Raw genomic sequence first — 22,923 nt, 5'->3', positions numbered from 1 at the left:
AATGTGAAGGAGATGTGGTATAAATATTGTGCTTACTTACTGCTCTCCATGATAACAATACTTTCTTGATCAATTAACTCACAAAAATATATTGGCTTTTTATCTGTCAGAAATTAATGGTGAGTCTTTTGACTTTTAAAAAACAAGCTTAGAGTGAACCAGGTTTAAACATTTATTTCACGTCAACAAGGTTGCTTATTTGGATTATTTTCATTGTCTAAGTTGGTGTCAGGAAACTCGTCCCGAGGCTATAGCTGATGGGGGGGCTGTCGTACAGGATGGCGGGGGGGGAAGTCTCTTCTAGGTTTATGACTTAGATTAGGAATTTAACATTGACTGATTTGCCCACTGAAGGATATTCTCTCATCTACAGATGGAGTCGAGTGGCTGCTGAGGTTGGAAGTATAAAAACAGGAATGATAAATTCACAGTAGTTTTTTTGACTGAGTTTTATGAGATTTTTCAAGTGTTGTCATTTTTCCTTTATTCTGTATGCGTACAAATAATGACAACATTTTGAACAGAAGATATGACAGAATGTGGAAAGTGAATTTATGAAATAAAGCTTTTGTATGTCAAATGAGTGCTTCTCAGTGTGGAAATCAATCACTGAGAGATAATAAACAAGAAAATAAATAACAAGACTTTTTTCTTTTCAAAAGAAAATTGCAATTAAACTAAATCTTTGGTTTTATTATAGAATTACAATTAAAAAATCTTTCTAAAAAATTTATATTAGGTTAGATTTCTTAATATCTCTCTATACTAATACATTCCAATTTCTTTTTAACTGCTATCTGCTCTTGTCTGAAGGATCTTTGCCTCAATGCTCAATGTGTTTTATTGTTCTTGCCTATTCAGGCATCCAGAAGGACTGTTGCTAGGATAAATGATGAATGCTCTCCACTCTTTTTTTTTTTTTTGTTAGAGAATATAAAGTAATGTAAGTGTATAAATGAAAAGCAACACATGTATAAGTGCTCCTTATGTCTCATGGTGACACTTCTGCAGGAAACAAATGAGACACTACAAATGTAAGTTGCATCATAAGGTACATGTAAATTCTGAACAAAGATAAGGCCTAAAGTGATAATACAGAATCAAACGTATAGAATTTCTATCCTGTTTAAGTATTTCTTGAGACTGCAACTTCTTACTTTTGTCCCATTATGCTACAACTTTTTTTTTTTCCCAAATAGCAAATTATGAATATTTGTAAATGATACAATACAGCCCTAATTTTAAGTACTATAAAACCAAATAAATAATTTGTCTGAGAATCTGATAGATTACTTTAAGTGATGCAATTTGTTTCTCTCCAATTCTAATTTATCCTTTGATATCAAGATTTTTTTGACAGAATCAAGTTCCATCTCACATTTTTTTTCATGAAGAAAGCTTAGAGATAGGAATTCTCAAACGTGTAATTTAAGTACACTGCATTTCTTTTTATATGATTAATCAACAGAATCACAGAATCAGATGTTGGAAGGGACCTCTGGTGACTTCTAATTCAACCCCCCTGCTAAAGCATGTAAGACTTTTACTACAAATCTTAGAAATCACAGTTAAAAAATACTGTACTTTTGATTGTATGTTGTCTCTTCTTAAAAAAATAGACAATAAAAAAAACAAACACAAAAGGAACTTAGCACTCTTTGATTTTTCTCTTACATTTGATATCTAGTAGGAATATGTATCACAGGATGAATACCGCAGCCATAATAGACTTCTTATTATCAAATCCACTTGCCAGTCTTTCTCCGCTGTAATTTCCCCAAAATTTCTCTAGGTAAATTAAGAGGCTCCACTACTTGATGAAATGATAAATTTAATAATTGTGTATTTTCTGTTATTCCGAAGTATACAAAATGATTTTTTGGTTACTCCAGGCCATAAGATCTGAAATCCTTATAGCATTACATGCTTTTTGATGAAATAAATCTTGTCTTTCAACAGTAGTCATTTGGCACTGGGAGATAAGCCAAAATAAAAATAATCAGATGCCATGGCAAAATTACTTGAATTAAAGCACTCTTCTTGAATTAAACTCATCTACATGTCTAGTGCCAGAATGCTATTTCTTTTGTATAAGTATTGGCTGTCCATACAAAAAAAAGTGTTCTTCAAAACATATTTTATTCTAATCTGTCATCTTAAAAAGATTATCTATACAAACATTAATGATGAAAGGTTTTTTTTATCCTTTATTAATATATATTAAGTAAGTGTAACATTAAGCTTAACAGAATGTATTTTCTTGACTGTCTGTTGCTCTAATCTTGAACACCTAATTGAATTATATGTCACCTGAGTTGCATGTACTCTTAGCTTTGGTATATACAAAGCAAAAATATTATCTTAAACTTCTTAGCGTACCCAATCTGTCAGAATTAAAATTACCACACGTAACAGTTCTCAGGTCCCAGAGAGTGTGATGTACAGGTATCTCATCCTTACCCTCCTATAGTATTCAAACCTCTTAATTTGTTGTTGCAACTTGTCTATGTTCAGAACTGCTAATGAGCCAAAGCACAGTACTGTCAGGTATTTATATGAAGGTGTTTTAGAAATTCTGTGAAATAGGGGGCTGATTTATAATCCCTTTATGGGCAGTCCACATTAGAAAGGGTACGTGAAATATTCAGTGGTTAAACTGAACAAAATGGGGGGGAAAAAAAAAAAGGATACTTGATATAAGCTGTATTCAAATGAAGATGAACTTGTGCTGAGTTAGAACTATTGACTTTTGATTCCATCAGGATATCATGTTAACCAAGACCTGGATGTGTGGTGAATAACCAAGTCCTGCTTGAGGTTTATCTGTTATGGACGTTGAACAGATGTTTCTCCTTCTGTTTCCAGCTGATAGATCAGAACCCATCAGTTGATAGGTAGTCCTACTTCTTCTGAAACATCTTGGAGAGTCTAGGTGGCAGAGGAGATAAAAAAAGAAAATATAGAAACTGTAATGCACAAGCTATTTAATCCTCAGAGTATTGTTAGGCAGGTTTTCTTAGACTCTGTTTTACCTCTGTCAAAAAGATAACTCAAAATCTCCATCAGTGACAAATGGGTGGAAGTCCACAGATTGCAATACAGCTCAGATCCCATAAACAGGCAATCCTTATTATTCTGGACTCAATTAATAGGTTAAAATACTTCAAAGATCACAGATATATTAAAACCTAAAGTATATTGTCATGTGTAGAGTGCTACAGTAACATGTCTGTATGAGTGCAAGTGTCTGAGTAAGACTGATCACCATTTATTACCTCTGTGTCCTACTCTTTTGTCCTATACAAGTGCAAAAGTACAGTATTTCATGAGCATCCAAGAATCAACATGCACTTAAGATGCTGTGTTATCTATGTCTGTTATAGAACTATTTTACAACTCAAAAGCTTTGATACATTTTTAAAAAGATAAATTTTTAAAAAGCTACCTGTACTCTAACAGATATGCCTCCCTTCTACTTCTTCTGTCAAATGTATATGGCAAATAATATTCATGCAACCTTTGCCTTCCATAATTTAACTCAGAATATTTATGAACATGTCACTTTTTTCTAGTATGTAGTTCTATAAAAAGTATATCTAACATTTAAAGAAAAGTAAATATTCTTTGGATATTGTTGCCCACTTCTGAACAAACTGGGCATTGAATGCCCATGTATGGTAAGACAGTCACATAGATGCACTATTAGTAAAACTTTTGACAAAGAAAGTATTAAAAGCGAATAAGGCTTGAAAGAATTTGCTTTAGCACTTACACTGCACTGCACATCTGTAGTTTTCAGTGAATAAGCTATACTTGTGCTTTTCAGAAGAGAAATGGAGTCAACACATGGAGTTGCTTCTATGAAGATCATAGATGGATAAACCGCCTTGGCAACCAGATTTTCATCCATTTCATTTAAGTTCTCTGTGGTCACTTGAAGTTTTGTGCAGAATCAGAGTCAAACTTCTACATTTGAATCTGCTGAAGAAAGGTGTGCTTATGGTTCTTTATTTGAAGAGCGTATGGATGTGATATGATTAAGTTTCATTAGTAGCAACAATGTGAAGAGACTGATTAAATGTATGTGATTCTGTGAGACCAGTGAGAATAAAAGATATAATGAAGATGATATTGAATTAGAAAAATATTCCTTATTCTCTCTCCTTGCCGCAGATATTTCCCCAGAGAAACTACTTGTCTTGTTCCTTATAATGAACTGGTAATGTCACCAGTGAAAACTTCAGTTTGAGTCTGATGTGAAATGAAAGATGGGAAATAAATATTTCTGTTTGGAAATAAAGAAGAAGAAGAAAAAGGTAATCAATTATTTGCATAAATAAAATGTCTTATTTTGTTTTGCCATGCTGAAGATTCTAACGCACTTGGGATATACTGTTTTCAAAAGGGCAGATGACACAAGAAAGCCAAAGTTGAACTAGTTTAATACATAATTTTGCCTCTTAGAGTAAACACTAAACATATTAGGCAGAAAATTTATGTGAAAAGAAAAAGATGATTCCACCAGGTCTTGCAATATACCTTATCATTTCCTTTAGGTCACCAAGGTATCTGTCATTGTTACCACTGACAGTTACTTGGAACACAAAAGGGCTGAAGGGATAAACATAGTCAACTTTCCAAAGTAACATAATGGTCAGCTCTCCACGGATTTTCTTCTTTTGTAATTATTTTGTGTCTATGGCAATCACATCGTTTACACGAAACGTCGATTTGCAATTCTGCCTCTAAGCACTTGTTTTTATCCTGATAGCAGTACCTAATAATATTGTGCAAGAGATCCTAGATTTAGGAGGCTATTTTGCTCACCTAAAAAGCATTTCTTTTTATTCTGCATTTGTAGGAGGGAAGGGAGAAGAAGCATTGTTTCACAATATATTTTACATTAAACCTTTGACATTTTACTGCTCTAGTAATGCCATATATTCTCAAATGCCTAATGAATGTTCATTAAAACTATATTCTTTTTTCCAGAGAAACCCTTTTATCTTACTAAACAATTCTTCATCTCATTTCTGGGCATAGGAGGTCTTGTCAGATTGATGAAAGAAGCACCAATGATGGATGATAGAAATGCCACTCCATAATTGTTTGCATCTTTCTTTTCCCATTAAATGAAAGAAAAGACTCATGCAAAGATTTGAGTGCAGCTGCAACTGCCACATGTGATATTTGTCAAAACTGATAATTTGACAGTTTTACCAATCCTTCTAACAATTTGGACAGAACAGCTAGGGAAAGGCTCTGTTTTCTTATGAATTATCATCACACTTGTGATGTAAAATGCATTAACTCTCATCTCTTTTATTGATATTTAAGCTAAGGGCAGTGTCAGAAGATGCTGCTTAGCTTTTTAGCTTCAGAAGTCACTGCTTTTATGACTACCACACTTTAAGTTAATTTGCTTGAATATGCATTCTAGAGTATTCATAGTCATTTTCCACTTTTTTTTTTTTTTTTTTTTTTTTTTTTTTGCACTAGGGGCACTAACTGAATGTTGTCAGTTCACATGTTCTTCCTTTCTTCCCCAAGCGTTTTGCCACATGGCTGAGATGAATCCCCCCTCTGTGATGAACAGTTCCAGCCATTACATAGGTAGCTGGTAAATTCTGAAGTGTTAGTGGCTCTACTGTGCTCTGCCATGTGCTCTGCTTGAGGAAGGTTTGCTGACTGTGAATTCTATTGGTTAGTGAGGTTTTGCACAGAGTTCATTAACAAGGATGATGTATCTCCTACATCATGTAATTTTCCCTGTTATTATCAACATTTTTAATTATTTTCTGAGTTGCAGAAAAGTGTGTTGTCGATTAATAATTAAACATTTTCTGGCAGAACATTTGTTCACCCATGAGATGCTCAGCTCTTAGAAATACGTGAGTTTCTGTAGCTCAAATATTGATTGCAACTCTTTAGGAGAAGAAGTGAAGATAAGTGTCACGGGTATTGTAAAGTGCATGGGGAATTGCAGGTTGGCAAAATGAAACTTGCAGATTACATACTTGACTGAGATGCTGCTGGATCTTTTTAAAGTGATTATGCTGTATCATTCTTTCATTTAGTGTAATTTATATTCTATCTCTTGAATCTGTGCAGGTAGATTTATTAAAATACCGTATCTGTTCCGAAATAGATACACATTTATCTGCAGTAAAACTGCATTTTCCAGATACTACTAGCCCAAGTACTTAATATAAGTGACATATTTCTTCTAGTTTTGATTTCACAAAACCTATGCAACTTTCAATATTCTTGTGGTAATTAAAAACTTTTTAAAATAATTCCTTTCTTAACTGTTAAAAGAAGACCATTTTTGAAAATTAGTTTGTGCGGAGATTTTGCAATACAGATGTGGAGAGGAGTCAGTAATTTCAAATATGGCCCTACTTGTGTTAAACAGTAACAATTTTTGGAGAGATGGGTCAGTAATAAACTAACATTTTTACGTTAACTGAATAACTTGGGCTAAACTGGTGACACATATACAATCTTTTAAGATATCTAAAAATGAAAGCAGTAAGTCATCTCTTTCCGGTCTAGTTTTAGAATGGAGAGATATTTACAGGATTCAGAATATTATAAAAAACCAAAAAAACAAAAAATAAAAAAAAAAACAAACACTATTACCTAATAGTCTGTGGTGAAAATGTATTCCAGAAAATGTAGTCAATGAAAACTCATGATCTGTAGTAGAATAGTTAATAATGTTGATTTTTTTACTTTGTCATAATAGACACTCAATAAAGTACATTAAGGACCCTGATAACTCAGACTTACATATTCATTACTAGCAAAAATAGAAAAATTGCTATTCATTGAAACATGAATCTTGCTTCTCTAGATATATTAGAATTTCTAGACTGAAAAGGGAAGATGTAGATATAGCAATCCCTTTATTTGCTAGACTAGTTAGAGTCACAGTACTTGAGATAATTCATTACTAAGCTTTCTGATTCTCATTAATGTTCTTGCATATGCATGTCAGAAAGAGAAGGATCTGTCCTTTAATTTTACCATCCATGTTCTTGCATGCAGAAACAGACACATCCACCCTTCATTTCACAAGAAAATAATTTAATACATTTTCTTAGAACAAAGAATACTGAATGTACCAATCCCCACCCATTTTGCTATGTAAGAAAAAGCTATAGCACTAAAAACTTGTTATGCCTTAAAAATGTTACAGGCAGTTATGAACTATTATGCTTTGGTTGGAAACACAACAGAGTAGCATCTGCACTAGCATCTTACTTGTCTGATGTCTCTAGTTTTTTGTCAAGATATCAAAGTAATCTTCACATAGCTTCTACTGACCTTCTTTGAACTCATGACATGATGTTAAAACAGTGTTCAAATTCATGATATATCTCTGTAGTTACATTACCCTTTCAAGTCCTTCTTAAATGTATTTTAGAATAGAACTATACTCTTTTTTTTATAATGCCTGCAAAGATATGATTTAAAACAATGCAAATTTTACATTAGCAGAAGTTCTGAACAACATCGTAATGTAAGATCAAAGATCCGAGGTGATGCCTTATGGAGTAAAAGAAAATTATGAACTGAATCTGATTGCTGAATTGACTCTTACGCAGTATAAATCATCACCTTGGGGATCTGCTGGGTCCAACACGATCCAAGCTACTGATAATTCGGAACCATAGATCTGGAATGAACCTAGAGAGATTTAGCAGTCCATATAACTGGCCTGGAACAGAAGCTGTAGGGCAGCTGCATCTGTATAGTTTTACAAGCATGATTTCCCTACCTACAGAACAGAGTGTTTTACAGTTTTACAACTTTGACTTCAAAAGTACATTATTGGAATGAGGGACTGCATTAATTCAAGTTCTTCTTATTCCACATACCCTGAGATCATAAATGCCCTACTGCAGGAGAAAAACTTCTTTAGGGAAGAAGTGCATCAACATAGACACTATCTGTGCCCTTCTCTGGCATCCAGACCAGTTAGAATTTACAAGCTGAATTCTGCAGTCCCTTAAAGTGCCGTCATTTTGCTATCTGATTTTGTATCTGTGGACTATGTATTTTTCTCATCCTTTTTAGAATATGCAGCTTCTCTCTGCTCTTTGATCTTGTTGCAGAAAACCCCAGAAGGTCCCAGCCTGTTTTGTAAAGAAGTACTTATTTTTATCTGTCTTAAATGTAGCCTTCCCCAGTCCATTTGCCTGGCTTGGCTTACAGTGTTGACTTGTGTTTAACTTTCAGTCTCCAGATCCCTCTCTAAAGACCCACTGTCACAACAAATTGCACCCTGTTCTATATGTACAGGTGATTATACCTACCTAGTGCCCCTAGCTACCTGCACAATCTTGCACTCCGTAAATTCCAATATACTTGTGATCCCTCTCAATTTCCTACTTTATTCAAATTTAATGTACATCATCAACAAGCAGGCAGCATTCCACCATCCAGGTTTCCTAGCAAAGTAATAGTGCAGAACCTTTCTGAGTCCCACTTCCTACAGCTCTCCTTTTTGATTGTAAACCATGTGTGACTTGCATTTGGCCTCTTTTAAGGTTTTGTTTCCACATCCTAGAAGTTTCACTAGCAAAGCCATTTTTGGTTTGTTTTTTTTTTTTTTAGAAAACTAGGGTTTTTTTTTGTTTTTTGTTTTTTTTCAGAAAGTTGTAAAAGCTTTAGTTAACATTTATGGCTTGGATGCTATCTCTGAAACCTTCTTTTCTATAGTAGAGGACGATAGGTTGACATGACCTAAATTGCCTACATTTAGGTTAGTTATCACACATTTTTTTTCCTCACAGGATTCAGAAAATCTCATGACATCTCCCTGGCTTCCCTTTAATATTTTCCTCTCTTTCTTGCACTTCTCTAGCCATACAAATGCTCTTAGAATGGAATATTAACAACCTTGAGGTTGCTTCTGACAGCTAGTTCCTAATTACCCTAGCATGAAACCTAGATGATGTTAAAAATGAATTTATTCATATTATCTCTCTTCCTTTTTATATATTTTATATATAGACCAAATTTTGTATTGAGAATTTATCCCTATTCCTGTTGGTATACTCTGCCAGATCTGACCTAATATTTTACCTTTATAACAAGAATTAACGTGAGAAAGGTGCTAAATATCATGGCCTTCTTAGACCAAATTACAATACATTCTCTTTTCTGATGAGCACTAGATTAATTGGGAGGCCTGTCTGAATTTGGATGTGGAAAAGTAGACAGACGTACTGTCATCTCATTTTGTCTTGTTTTGCGTGGAAGTCTGAGAGGAAGAAAATGAGCTTTCTGGTTAGGACAAAGAAAGATTCATCTAGCAAAGTGCATATGGTTGCACGGTGAATGTTTGTGCTTCTTCTATAGGAATCTGCAGTTGTTGCCAGCATGTGTAAGTGAATATTGTAATATCACAAGTGGATATTGTGATATTTGAAAGAAAGAAAAATAATTGAGGGTTTCCAGAATATGATGGAAAGAAATGCAAAATATCTGAAAAATCGTCAAAAAGATACCTAATCATTTCTGTAGGAAGTCTTGTATGGATTTGCTTTTAAATAAGAAATTGTCTGAACTATTTGAATGAAAATGAACATCCTTGCCAAAAGAATTCTACAAAACTGAACATTAGTTTGCAAATATATCTCTGTTTCTTTGAAATGTCTCCCTTCCTCTTGCTAAAGGCTATATTACACTGGATTATTTCCAGTGCACTGTCTTCTTAGATTTGCCCATCAGCTTCACTACTGTTATTCTTGCAACTCTTTCTGATACCACTTGTGCCAAGATTTCAGTGCAGATCAACTGTGGCTTCAGAGGTTTCCCCTCTAGTGATTTTTAACTGGCACAAGTGATGTGATTTTTTAATTCTTTGAAGCCTGAATGTGATTCTGCCGGAATCACTTGTTCCAGTTATTTAATCTTGGATATTCCATTTCTCTTATGTCCTGTATTCTGGTTTCTATAAGTGAAACACTGGCTGCCATTTTACATGATTTCACCTTTCTCCACAGAAGCATATTAACTTGTGTTGAAAGGGACATCAGAGGGTCTCTTGCCCAGCTATCTCAAAGCAAGATCAGCTGTGAGATCAAGTTGCTCAGTGTATTGCTTTCTTGTCTCTCATTAATGCTATTATTATTATTATTATTATTATTTTTTTTTTTTTGTAGGTCTCAGTATTATTTTATCATTTTTATTTCCTGGGAAAACTTAATGTCATTTTTGGCTTCCAAATTTCACCATGCAGTATATTAATCTGCAGCACTTCTGTTATTCCTTAGGTAGTTCATATGTTACAGATGGAGTGATAGCTTACATTGTGCTGTTTACTACTTGTTTGATCAAGAAAGACACTTGATGTCTGTGAGTAACACCAGCACCTGGATCACTTTGCCTGTGCATAGTGGGGAAATTGCAAGGTGCCATGGTACAGTGATTAATCATTTGAAATGCATGCAACTGTTCAAAAGTGTAAGATGAGACACACAAATCAAAATGAGTCATGTGGACAAGCACAAAAAATCTTCTGAAGTGTCCTACCTTGTAATGCTACAGAGAAGATATTTGTAACTGTTTTTCCACTGAAAAAATTTTGCATATTTAATAAATGACTATTGCAACCATGACTGAAATGGATTGTTGTACTTTCTCATAAATGAGAGATGGCTGACGTACTGCTCTCTCAGGAAGGGAAAAGAGGGAAGAAAACCTACCACCTAACACATACCTAGAGACAAGGGTCACATCTTTACGACTGTGGATGTGTAGTCTGTAACACATACAGGAGTCTGGCTCTCTAGGTCAAGAGAATGTCAGTGGTAGGAATGTTCCTCTCCTGCTCACTGGCCTTTTATTTCTTGATAGCTGAGAAAACAAATGGACATTCCAAGATCTTTCCTGATTTCATAGGACAGACAAAACTGTCTTCCACTCAATTTTTCATCATGCAGCTGTGAAAGCTTGAAGAAAATGTTAGTATCTTGCCTTCTTTTGTTGCTATATTCATTTAGTGTTCGTTTTTTTTTTTTTTTTTTTTTTTTTTCCTTCTTTGAGTCTGACTCCTTCATACAGCCAATTTTTTAATTCCAATCTATGCCAGAAACTCTTTGAAACGGGTCTCCTTGAGGAAAGTGTTGTGCAATACTTGCAGATTGCCAAGTGGCACATCTGTCACTATAAAAACTGTGTGGCAAAGTGGCATAAGGAAACTGTAACATAATTTGTTTTATTTTAATGGTAAAACTAAAGCAAAGAGAGGGAGGGGAATGTTCAGATTAAACATGGCACAGTATAATCCTGCTTGCACACAAGGTTTAATTTTCAGATGTCTGACTGACATAACAATTCAGTTATGACAGTAATGGGAAAATAATATATTTCTTTATAGTCCTCCACTAACATAAATTACAGTCTCCGAAGGAGACATTAAGTCCTTCTCCTTTAAACTGTTCCCAATTGTAAAGGCTCTCCCAAGATCACTCAATATATGATATAAATTTTGTTTAGTGGCATCACAGGGAGTGAACCTGTTAGAACTGAGACATGCTCATTCAATTTCTCTCCACAAGTGATGTCTCTTGATAGCTCACTTCAAAATGGAAACTGACACCTCATCTCTTTGTCCTTCCTAATCCAATCCTGTTCTCCTTTCACCATAGGCTGCTGTTCAGGGGAAATTACGTTTTGCTGTATATTCAGTGTATCATGAAGTTGGACTCCAGGCAAAGAGGTAGTTGAAAGCAAAGGCTCAGTTTCACCCTCATAAAAAGGTAAGTCAAATTTGCTTGTTTCAAATTGAACACAGTAGAAGCTGCATAAAGGCAAATAGAAGCAGAACTCAGGTTTAGATGCTTTCAATTTTTGCTGCCTAGAAGTTGAGATGTTGATAAAAATGGTGAAAATGTATAAAAGAAGAAACTTTTCTTTGCAGATTTGAAGAAGCAGAAGGTAATGGGACCTCCTCTAGTTGTATTTTCTCCTTTACAAGCAGATTTTTCTATTTTCCTGCTTGTTCCTGTACCCAGATTTAGCCCCCCCAAATATATCTCTGACATTATCACTATGAATTGAAAAATATAAAATACAGAAATTTTAGTCTAGCTTATTTTTTATTTAATGTGAAGAAATAGAATTTTTAAGTACAGAAATAGGTGGCTTGCATCAGGTCCCCATATCTGAAGTACCTTAGTTAGGTACTTAGTCACTGTCATCAATGGGGAGGAAGAGATTCCTGATGAAGAGGATCTAGTCCTCTTTGTATCTGAATTACTCTCCGTTTACCTCCATTTATAGATCTCCATTTATAGATCTGAGATAAGAGTCCAGTTTCAGTAGCAACTCTCAAGATGTGTATAGTCTGAGTTTGTACCATGCTGCAGAACCAAGTGCAGAACTGTAATTACAGAACGAAAAAAGGGAGAACCTTCATTTTAATGATGTTAACTCTTGTGGATTTGAGAACAAGTAACTTATTTAACATCTGTGTATGTCTGAAGCTCAGCAGACTGGGTTTTGAGAGAAGTGGTGGGACTGTGTATGTGACAAAGGCTTGGGCTGCCAAATCAAACAGGTGGCTGATGTTTCATCAGAAAAGTGACTTCAGCAGGGTAGATGTAAGGCTGTGGAGGCTGTGCAAATTTGAGTATATTCCCTGATTCTTCACCACTGACGAGGAACCTCCCTTTCCTATAGCTGAACTAGAGAGACTATGCAAGGAAGTGATATCACCCTTCTGTGTTATTAAGGGAAAAATAATTCTGTTCTCTTCAAAATGTCTGAATGAAAAGGGCGAGTTCTACTGGGTACAAAACCAAGCCCACGGATGCCTAGGATATTACCCAGAGATCTAGGAAGGAAAGAATGAACGATTCCACTGAAGTTGCAGAAGCCTTTCTCAAACTAAAAAGATGAATGCCTGTTAGAGCAATATAATTAATATGAGTAACCATGTCTATTAGACTAATTACTTCTGTTTCCTTTCAACACTGGATGTTTTTTATCTTCACCATTGCCCATGTATGTTCATGTGTATTTTGATCTGTCATATGGTGATTCTCCCTTCCTGCAGAGAAATGCATTAGCTCATGATTTCTCCTGTATGTCCAAAGGGCCAGATTACTGCAGTCTCTATGAATGCTGAGCTTTATGGTGGGAGAATCTTCCCTTCTGTGCTTTTTTCTTATTTTATGGATGGTTTCCCTGATCATTTCTCAGAGTGCTTTATTTTAAGGATGTTGCTTCCAACTATGTGTAGTGTCCTATGCCTCTTCTCTCCAGCTTACTTAGAGAAGCACACCATTCATTTTGGACAACTTGTGCGGAGCGTGGTAGGATGTGAACAGCATGCTATCCTGAACTGTTTTTTTCCCAAACAGTGGAACTGCTGTTAAGGGATGTTCATTTTCTCCCCTCTATATGTAGCCTCACTGTTCTTTAGTAAAATGCACGATTTATTCTCACAGACTGATGTGAAAAACAGGTGGAAGTCAGATGCTGCCAAGATCACAAACACATCTACAAACACAAGATAAGACATTGTTGCAACTCTGCATGTTTTCCTTAAAGTTTTCAACAACTGTTTCTTTAGTTAAATTTTCACTGTAAAAACACACGAATTTGGGTTCGATTATCCATGCCACATTGAACAAGAAGATTAAATCCATTTAATTTGCACAGATATAAATTATAATTCTTCTCAAAATCGTATCAACTTCAAAAAGAGAATATGATCATGATAATGATCGATATAGTGAGAGAAAAATGTAAATACTACTACTCTTTCATTAACTCTCAGCATTACTCTCTTTAATTTCCTGATCTTGATTATTTTATATTTTGACACAGCACAAATTGATTAGTTATTGTTAATTTTGCTTAATATTTTAAGTTCATAACTTAAAAACATATCAGAAACCAGAAGCATACATGTGAGCTAGTTGTTAGGAAATCTGAATTGTAGTATAGACTGTACCACAATTCAGTTATTGGCAATAAGAAGGTACAACCATTTACCACAGCAAAAGCCACAAGAAGTTTTGCATCAGAGATGCTATAAAGATACAGAAATCAGTATCACTGAAGTTATATTTAGGATCATATTTTTCTGGGGAAAAAGAAGAAAAAGAAGAGAGAGAAAAAAACCCTTTAAAAGTAGGTGCATGGTTTCCTAAGAATGTCTTATTTGGTTTGGAAAAACTAATTGTTCTCTTTACAGGCAGTGTTTGTCAATATATCTTTTGTGTAAATTGCAATCCTTTGCAGTACATTCAGGAATAGAACAGAATACATGTGCTTAAGAAATGATGGCTTATGTTAATGTCATTAATTGCCTTTCATCTACCTCATATTGTCATCTGATGAAATCTGGATAGAAAACTGCTGACATGGTCAATTGCTCTGACTATTCAATTTCCATATACTGTACCAGACACATCTAGCACCTAAGAAACATACAAGTAAGTGTTCTCTTGACTCTTTTCCTGGATATTCTAACTCTTATATGAACAGCAAAAGCAAGGCAGATGCCTCAGACTTTTAGAGCATGTGTATACTATGGCTGTAACTGATGATGCTGTATAAAGCATTTCATCAAGTAGCAGGATGATATTTTTTTTAAGATTCTACTTTTAGAAATAGTTTATTTGGAGAAGACACAAAACAGGATTTATAACTCTCCCTTGAATTCTTTCTCAGCTAAGTTCTTTGTATTTATTAAGGCAATAACAGGACAGTGAGTAGGTGAAGTATGTAATTATGAGGCTCATTTTAGGGGTATGCATGCTTAATCAAGGAAGTAAGTAATTTTTGAATATTATAGAAGAGATGAGGTTTGAACCTGGTAATTTTAAATCCTGTAGTATAGTACAGGATCTATTTTCTGAATTATTATTATTCTAAACATCTCATTTTCAGTGACTACAGAAAAAAAATTGATTCACAGCCCATTATATTTTAAATTGACTATTGTGTTCAGAATTTAATTGACCGGGAGGGATAGTTCACAATACTGCTGAAAGACCACAACGGTATCAGAGTTTCTGTTATCCTCTGTGAAATACTGCTACTTTGCATAGGAATGTCATGCTTAATTCTGTTCTTCCAGAATTCAATCAGAATTGATTTCATCCGTACTCCTTGCCAAATCATGTGAAGATTACAAGCATATGCAGCAACAGAGTGAATTACACCTTTTTCTAAATAGATTTATAATGATGAACTACCATAGAGGCTAGTAAATTCTCTTTCAGTTTGACAGTGACTCTCTAAGGAATTGCTGTGATCATAAGAAATTTTAACTGTCAGCACCAGATGTGAGATATAGGAAAAAAAAAAAAGAGAACTTTTCCTACTTTTGAAATATTTGCTTTTTTCAACAGCCATGTAAGCTTTCTGAACAAATAAAGCCTAGCTTCACCACATCGTTTTGATTAAATTTGAAATAAGGCATATTCAGAATATTAATGTTCAAAGCATATATTCAGTATATTTGATAAATGCTGCATATCCAGAGTAGAGTTGCCAATGAAGTTAGGAACACCTCTATTTAGGATCTAAAGTTTCTCATATCCTCAAAGAATTATGTGCTGCAAGCTAACTCGTGATATTTTTTAGGAATTTACCAAAAGCCACTAGTTTATATTTTCAAATGTAAAACAGTATGACGAGAAAGCCAGGAAAACAACAGTAAGATTTAAACTTTGATGAAGTGATGCTATGTTTTTATGCAACACTTTTCATGAAGGAATAGCATTCTGCATTTTTTGAGCCTATTTATGTATATTTTATGAATATTTTTCCTGAACCTGTGATTCCATGATTATTAATACCAAATCTGTGCTAGATCATTCAGCTGTACATGGTAAATATTTGTTTTCACTTTTATTTTGCTAAATATAGCATGATACCCCTATATTTTTCTTTCTGTTTCAAATCATGGCAAGAAAATGGGAAATATCTGATATGGTGTGAAATCAGTTGGTTCCAAAAAGCAATAATGATCCCATAAAGAAACAACTTATATGACAAATTTAGTCATCAAATAGTTTTGAGCTTCTGACAAGTTTATCATCAACTGGTGTTGCAGCGAAATAATGCAACAGCATCTGGCCTTTTGGAGTGAATTCAGGGGTTAGATCCCTTATGAATCAGCATTTCATTTATAAAGATAACACTGATTAAGGCTAAGGTAGTCATTCAATATTTCATTATTAAAATATCATTGGTATCTCTGTATCTTATGTAATCCCATCTAAATGTGTTGAGTTCTGGCCACTTTCAGTTCTACTCCCAGGAGACAGTAACTGAGCCACAGAAATGCAGTCACAGGATTTTGTTTTTATACACTGCATTTTAGTTTAAAACATTACTGTATTTTAGTGTGAAACGTTAGTATTTTAGAGGAGAGAGCTTCTTCCTTCCCTTTTCCCTTGATAGCTCAGGAAATTCAGAAATAAAATCATTGGTGAGCAAATGACTTAGTACTGCAGCAACAGTGCCACACAGTATATCAATTTGAGCATTATCCACTGCATTTAAGAAAGTTCATATTCCACAATGCGCTGTAGTTTAACATTAAAGAAATAAATCTACAATTAATAGCTCAGTGATTCCTAGTAAGAAGTATAGGATTATAGTCCTCTAAAACAAGAAGTTCTGTTGAAGGTCAATTGCAAATCATAAGTCATAAGATGACGGGGGGGGGGGGGTTGGTTTGTTTGTTTGTTTGTTTTTTGTTTGGTTGGTTTTTTTATTATTTTTCAATGTCATGGAAAACAAAAGCTGATGGAAAACCACTGTATTCTGACTTTAATTTCTTCTCCAAAGGAATGATTATATGTTAAAATCTGCTTAGAATCAGGGTTCTGATTTGTCTTTTGATTAGAATGACCTAACTGAAATACAGTGAAAATAAAGAGAGTAAAAATCTTAGAGGACATAGCTAAAGGAATTGTGAAACAGTTGAGAACGTAAAAATTCTCAGGCAATATTCTGCTGACTCAGCATGTTATTGAAACAATCACTGTGTGCATTCTATTCTAGAGGAATGTAAGAAAATAATTGCTATTCATTATGAAAAATATCACAATCAGAATTGTTGATTTATTATGTCATCCTCACATGCAAATAAGGATAAGGCCTGTCTAAACTACCACAACTTCATTTATTATGCTTTTAAGATATTCTTCAATATGAGGAGAGGTTTTTTTGTTTGCTTGTTTTTCCTTTTTTATTTTTATTTTTTCCTGTTTCTACAATTTCAGTTTGAGAAAGACCTTCCTATCTCTGAAACATGTAAGTACGGAAACATTATTATAACTCCACAGACTTTGGATTTTCAGCTGTAACAGCAGCAAAGCTTTCTGGTTTCCAGAACTTGCCAGAAGCAGAAAGAATAAAGGTCATATGTAGTTCTTATAACTCTCATCATCATTTTTCTATGTCAAGGACATATTTATTTATATGTGCTCCATGTTATTCTCTTCTCTTTTATTCCACAAAACAGCCATTTCATTTTCAAAGAGAGATCTCAGAAAAAATCCGAATGTCTGCTTTAAGCTGACCTGCATAGCTTATGAATCAGAATCACCCAAGCAATCAAGAAGAGAGATAAATGTATACACTAAAGAAAGAATTCAATAAGGATTGAGCTAATAAAATCAGCTGTTACAAAAGAGCAGGCATTGCTTTTCCAGTATTGCAGACCACGAAGCTTAGCAAGACCATTAAAGAAATGAGTTGTTTATATTCATCCAGCAAGTCAGTGACAGAACTAAGTGAATTTCAGTTCTTCCAGGTGTCTTATTTGAAATAGTGTTGATTTTAAAGCAATAATTTTCACTGAATAAATAGGTTTTCTGTAAAATACTCAAGTCTGGGGATTCTTGTTTTGTTTCCTGGTTTTGCTGCTGCACAGAATCTTCAAACATTAGGCTTAGTCGTTCTGTATCTTTATTTTTCCTTACTTAGTGCTTCTGCATAAAGTGGTGCAGAAATGTTCTGTTGTGTGAAATCTGTCAGTGAACAAATCCTAGTTTGAAGGAATTCATATGAGCCTGTCTCCCTCTAAGACTCCTTGTCCCCTTTTTCTCATGACCTGCATAACTGTGGTAGGTGTCAATGTCTTTAAGTGTCCTTTGTGAGAGCATAGCTTTGCAATTAGGCTCTTCTCTGCTGGGAATATGTCTTCCTTCTACATGCTCTATGTATGACCAGGTCTATGGGCCAGGCTGGAGGTCTGAAGTCTGTGCAGCTGGCAGACTGGGCTGTAATTGGCCCGTGCTGGGGTTCACTGGTGCTACCAGCACAGCCAAGGGTTCAGTGCTGGAGGACTGACTGTGTTATCCCCAAGAGTGCCAGAAACAGGTCTGAGACCTACCATTCCCAGCCCCCCAGTTCTGAGAGCTGCTTGTGAACGCAGAAACAAATGGTGTCTTTAGTGTCTGTTCCCATTCAGCCTGCTGCTACTGAAATGATCCCACCAGTGAGTTCAAGGTGCTTTCTGTGGACCTCTGAAGACCTTTTCCGGAATGGGTTGACTCTGGCTGCAGGCAGTTTGCCCTTCTTTCAGTACCCATTTACACTCTAATGCACCTTGTAACATTCCCTGACCCTACAGCTAGAGCTATATTTAGTGAATAATCTGGTTTTGAGAGAGCATTGTTTCTTTAATAGGCATCTGATGAGAGGGCACCAGGTGAAATATTTAAGTTTTGTGTAGTTAGGAACACAAAATGAGCCAAACTTCAAGATTCTCATTTAGAAGAAACTCCGGAAATTAACTTTGGCAGTGTGTCATTCTCCTAGAGTAATCAGTGGCAGTAATGATGTTACTGGATGACAGTAATAATAATGTTAGCTGTATGAATTTAAAATGAAGTAGTCATGATTTTGTTCAGGAAGACTTAATGCCTAATAATTCAATTCATTCTCATCAAAAAATGAGATAATTATCTCTAATTCTCTTCTCTGGGGCTGTGATTTTGTTATCGTATAGATACTATGTATTCTTAAAGCAAGTCATTGTTAAATACAAATCAGATCACACATGAAAAGTTCCAGACAGTCTAATCAAACACTAGCTCTTAAGTCAGAAATCTGAATTAATTTAGACAATTTATTTAATTGCTTATGTGTTAATTAATCAAATGCCTTTCCCAAAGTAGTGATTATTTTAGTCAATATTCCTCTCTCTTGTACACAGACACGCATGCAAATGATTTCACTTCTTTTACAAATTAATATTTCTCCTGTGAATACAATAAGATAAAAAGAAAAAAAGATTGTTTAGCAGCTTTTTAAAAACTACTCTATTTTATTATTTTTGCTAAGTGTTAATTTTCCATTTTCTACAAGATAGGAATTTTTAGTTGGAAGTAACTCAAGAGTTATAATTTATTTTATGCCATACTGTATGACCTATGATATTATATAGTTAGAAATGAATGGATTAATTAAATATATAAACAGCCTTTGCACTCTTTATAGTCTTAACACTTGCTACTTCATTTATCTCAATTCTTTCTGGATTTCAAGTTTGCTGTTGCAATGATGTTTCATAGTGCAGTGTTAAGCACGTACCATAACATTAGGAATAGCATTTAACATTACGTATTCTGCTATTAAGTGCTTAATGCATAGTCACATTCTCTATCTGCTGTTGAAGCATACATCTTCTAGGGAGATTACCACTGATATCACATTGGGCTATTATCTTTTTTTCAGGTCAACATATTTAAAGCCCTCTATTGCTTATAAAAGCAGGGGAAAGGGTTTTATGTGAAAATCTTTAATTTCTGTTGACAGCCTGAATAAAGTAATGCTTTTAATTGATACTCTTGGTCTCACACCCTATTTTTCATTGCTCCTTCACTTGGTGCTGTGGAACTTGCATGGTCATGGGTTGTTCAAGTTACTTTGGCCTTGTTTCATGCTGGAAAGTTTTAAATGTTGAAAGAAAGTCCAATCCTCTTGTTTTGCTAACAGCAACAGCTACAAAAATGTCTTTCCTAAATGAGAATGTGTGGAGGAAAAAAGAAAAATTCTTTCTTTCTGAAAGAAGACTGAGTATTTTTTTAAAATTTCCTTTTGGTTCCTCCCCATTTAATTTGTGAGAAACAAATCTTATAAAATTTCTATGAGCACTTTGGGGTAGTTTGAGGTTATTAACTACATTCTGAATTTCACATTCGTTCCCAAAATGACTCAAAATCTTATGAGGTTGTCCATATGCGTACACAGTTTTTCTTACTATTGTAGTTTTATGTTTAAATATATTTGTTGCTGTTAAAGCCAGAAACTGAACTGTGGGTTTCTCTTTAAACAATGTGGAATCTGGATGCCTGAAACAAGACCTTATGACACACTTCTTTAGTTGGTGGTGATGGATTGGCCCATGTTGAGTTGTTAATGCAAAGGTGATTTCTAAGTAGTAGACTCATAGGCTCACAGAATTGCTGAGGTTGAAAAACATCTTTGAAGATCATCTTGCTCAACCTGGTCCCCCAGTTCAAACAGGGTCAGCCAGAGAACATTGTAGAGAACTGGTTTTGATTCTTAAAGCTATATTTGTTCTGGAAATATTTGATTGTTGCAGAATATTGCACTTTTTCTTGGAAAAAAAAAAAAAAAAAGTAAGTATTTTGAAGAGAAGTCTGCTGATTTTGTTGTGTGGTACCTTTCATCTTTGAACAAAAATGGTTTGCTTTTATTCAGTGCTGCATTTTATTTAAGGAAAAATTGGTCGTATTTCTTAGCATGGAAATCTTTCATGTACCTCACAAAATTTTCATGAACCTTAATAACTAATTCTCCTTTGACAAATATGCTGTGCAAGTGATCAGTGCCTTGGTTACAACCATATGCTTTTTCATTTAAGATTGTTATTTTTCAAGCACCAGAAAAATTGAAGGGCAGCTGTTTTTACTCTCTTTCTGCGTGAGATTTAGGATATGTAAAGAAAGCATAGTTTTTGTGGTATGTGTTCTGAGGGGTGGTTTGCTCAAGAGGAAGCACTGCAAGAAATGGGCTTAGCAGAATGCTGAATCCCATACTCAGCTCTACTGTGGATAATTCATTGCCTCTGTCAGCAGTGAGCCTTTATCTTAGTAGCTCTATGAGTAGCATTTTCAAAACTGGTCAGTTCTAATTTATATATGCACACATAACAACAGGTCTTCAGTTTCTATTTCAAGCCTCTCTACATCCCTAGACAATGGAATTACTCTTTTTTTTTCCCCCTTTATTTTTGAAAAACATTTTTGGATGACCTAATTTCATATTAAGAGTCACTGGTATTGTTGTGTAAGTGGCTTTATATGTATTCAAGCATGCTCCAGAACCCTTTGATGGTTAGCTTGTTTATTATATTGATTGACAGTTAAACATCAGGAAAAGCATCTATCTGTGACCACTTTGTCAGGAGAACAGTCTGTACTCAGCTGTCTAGGCACATCTTGACATTTTGGCACAATATCCAAATCACTAATGAATGAAGCGCAATTCTAATGAGCACAGTAGTATTGGTACTGGCAGAGTATTTATGAACAAATTGAGGATCACAGAACCTCAACTCAAGAAGGAGGCCATTGTCTCAAGAGTTTTATTTGTGAAAGATTTTTTTTCCCTGTCTCACTGTTATTTCTTTTTATGTCAAAATCTCTTGAGAAAAAACCTTAACATTAATCTTCTTCTTCTTTTTTTTTTTTTTTTTGTAGTTTTGTTAAATATTTATGAATCTAGAAGCTTTTCAGTGCTACCTTTTTTTGCTGATAATTTTTTTTTTTTTTTTTTTTCTTCACAGCAGTAACTACGTATCCTTCAGAAGCTGTTCTCAGAACTTCAGAATTTCAGCTAGGGTTTAAGCAGATGATATGGTTCGGGATGGCTGGCAGTGCAGGGCAAGGAGGTTGAAATGCAAGATTGCCAACATGAGGGTTTCAGCAGAACAGTAATTGAATATTTAAATCAAGGCTAAAGAAAATTAAAAGCAGTACATGAATCACATTTTTTTTTGAGCAGTAGAATCAGAAAAAAGAACTCAAATTATTTATTTAAAAATCTTACATATGATGATCTTTTTATTAAATCTGTAGGATGTCTTGATGCACAGTGAATTAAAAATGATATTATGAGGTATAGAGTTCCATCACCATTCATCTTGAGAATGGTACCTATCACGAACATCAGAGATCTTATGCCATCACATGAGCTTGTTTTAAAATATCATTCAGTGTTTACATCATTATGAAAATTAGTCTTGTTCTTGTACAGTTCTATTTGATCAATCTGTGGCAGTTCAAAAAGCAAATAGCAACTAACAACTCAGAGATATGCTGTGTTGATATAAATCAATTCATGTCACCTTGCTTAACACCCATGAGATAAATTTTATGAGGTTAAGTGTGCATCTTTTGAATTAAAAAAAAACTCGTTTGATATTTTACTCAGCTTTAGGACAGAAAGTAATTAAAAATGAAAGGCCATGTTTTCTGCAGATGCAGTCTGGTACACAGGACTGTACTTTCAAAAGTTGCCAATAAGGTTATTCAACATCTTCAGATGAAGTTTGAGTTTAATAATACTTTTAATGGTAATTAAAGTATTCATTTCCTAAATGGGAAGATGAGGCACTTGTGGATTATTTTTGGAATTGCTTTTTCTGATTCCATCTTTCTTTTCATTTTTCAATGGTTATGTAAAATTCTGCCGTAAACATATGCTGGGCTTGTGAAGTAGTTTGAGGACATCCCAAAAGAGAACACTGAAAAATAGGAGATAAAAAGCAAGGCTCTGAGGTAAAGATATATATAATATATCTTTATTTAGTAGCTTTCTCTATATAGATTATATATTTATATTTATATTATTTATATTTATATTTAGAGAGAGAGAGATGGGGATGTATATCATCAGGGAGAAGAA

General features: G+C 34.5%; 1 long non-coding RNA gene across 1 annotated transcript; it reads left to right on the top strand.

The window, feature by feature from the left end:
• The first annotated feature begins 3,864 nt into the window (after positions 1-3,864).
• LOC122170869 lies at positions 3,865-11,760 on the top strand. Its single transcript, XR_006171869.1, has 3 exons — positions 3,865-3,991; positions 4,174-4,316; positions 11,664-11,760. It is a non-coding gene; the product is annotated as an uncharacterized LOC122170869 (long non-coding RNA).
• Positions 11,761-22,923: the final 11,163 nt, after the last annotated feature.

Source organism: Centrocercus urophasianus, unplaced genomic scaffold (genome assembly GCF_019232065.1).
Source record: "Centrocercus urophasianus isolate 14NV4802_14NV808 unplaced genomic scaffold, USGS_Curo_1.0 seq_11, whole genome shotgun sequence".
In the NCBI taxonomy this organism is placed as follows: Eukaryota; Metazoa; Chordata; class Aves; order Galliformes; family Phasianidae; genus Centrocercus; species Centrocercus urophasianus.
This window is presented reverse-complemented; position numbering and strand designations above follow the sequence as displayed.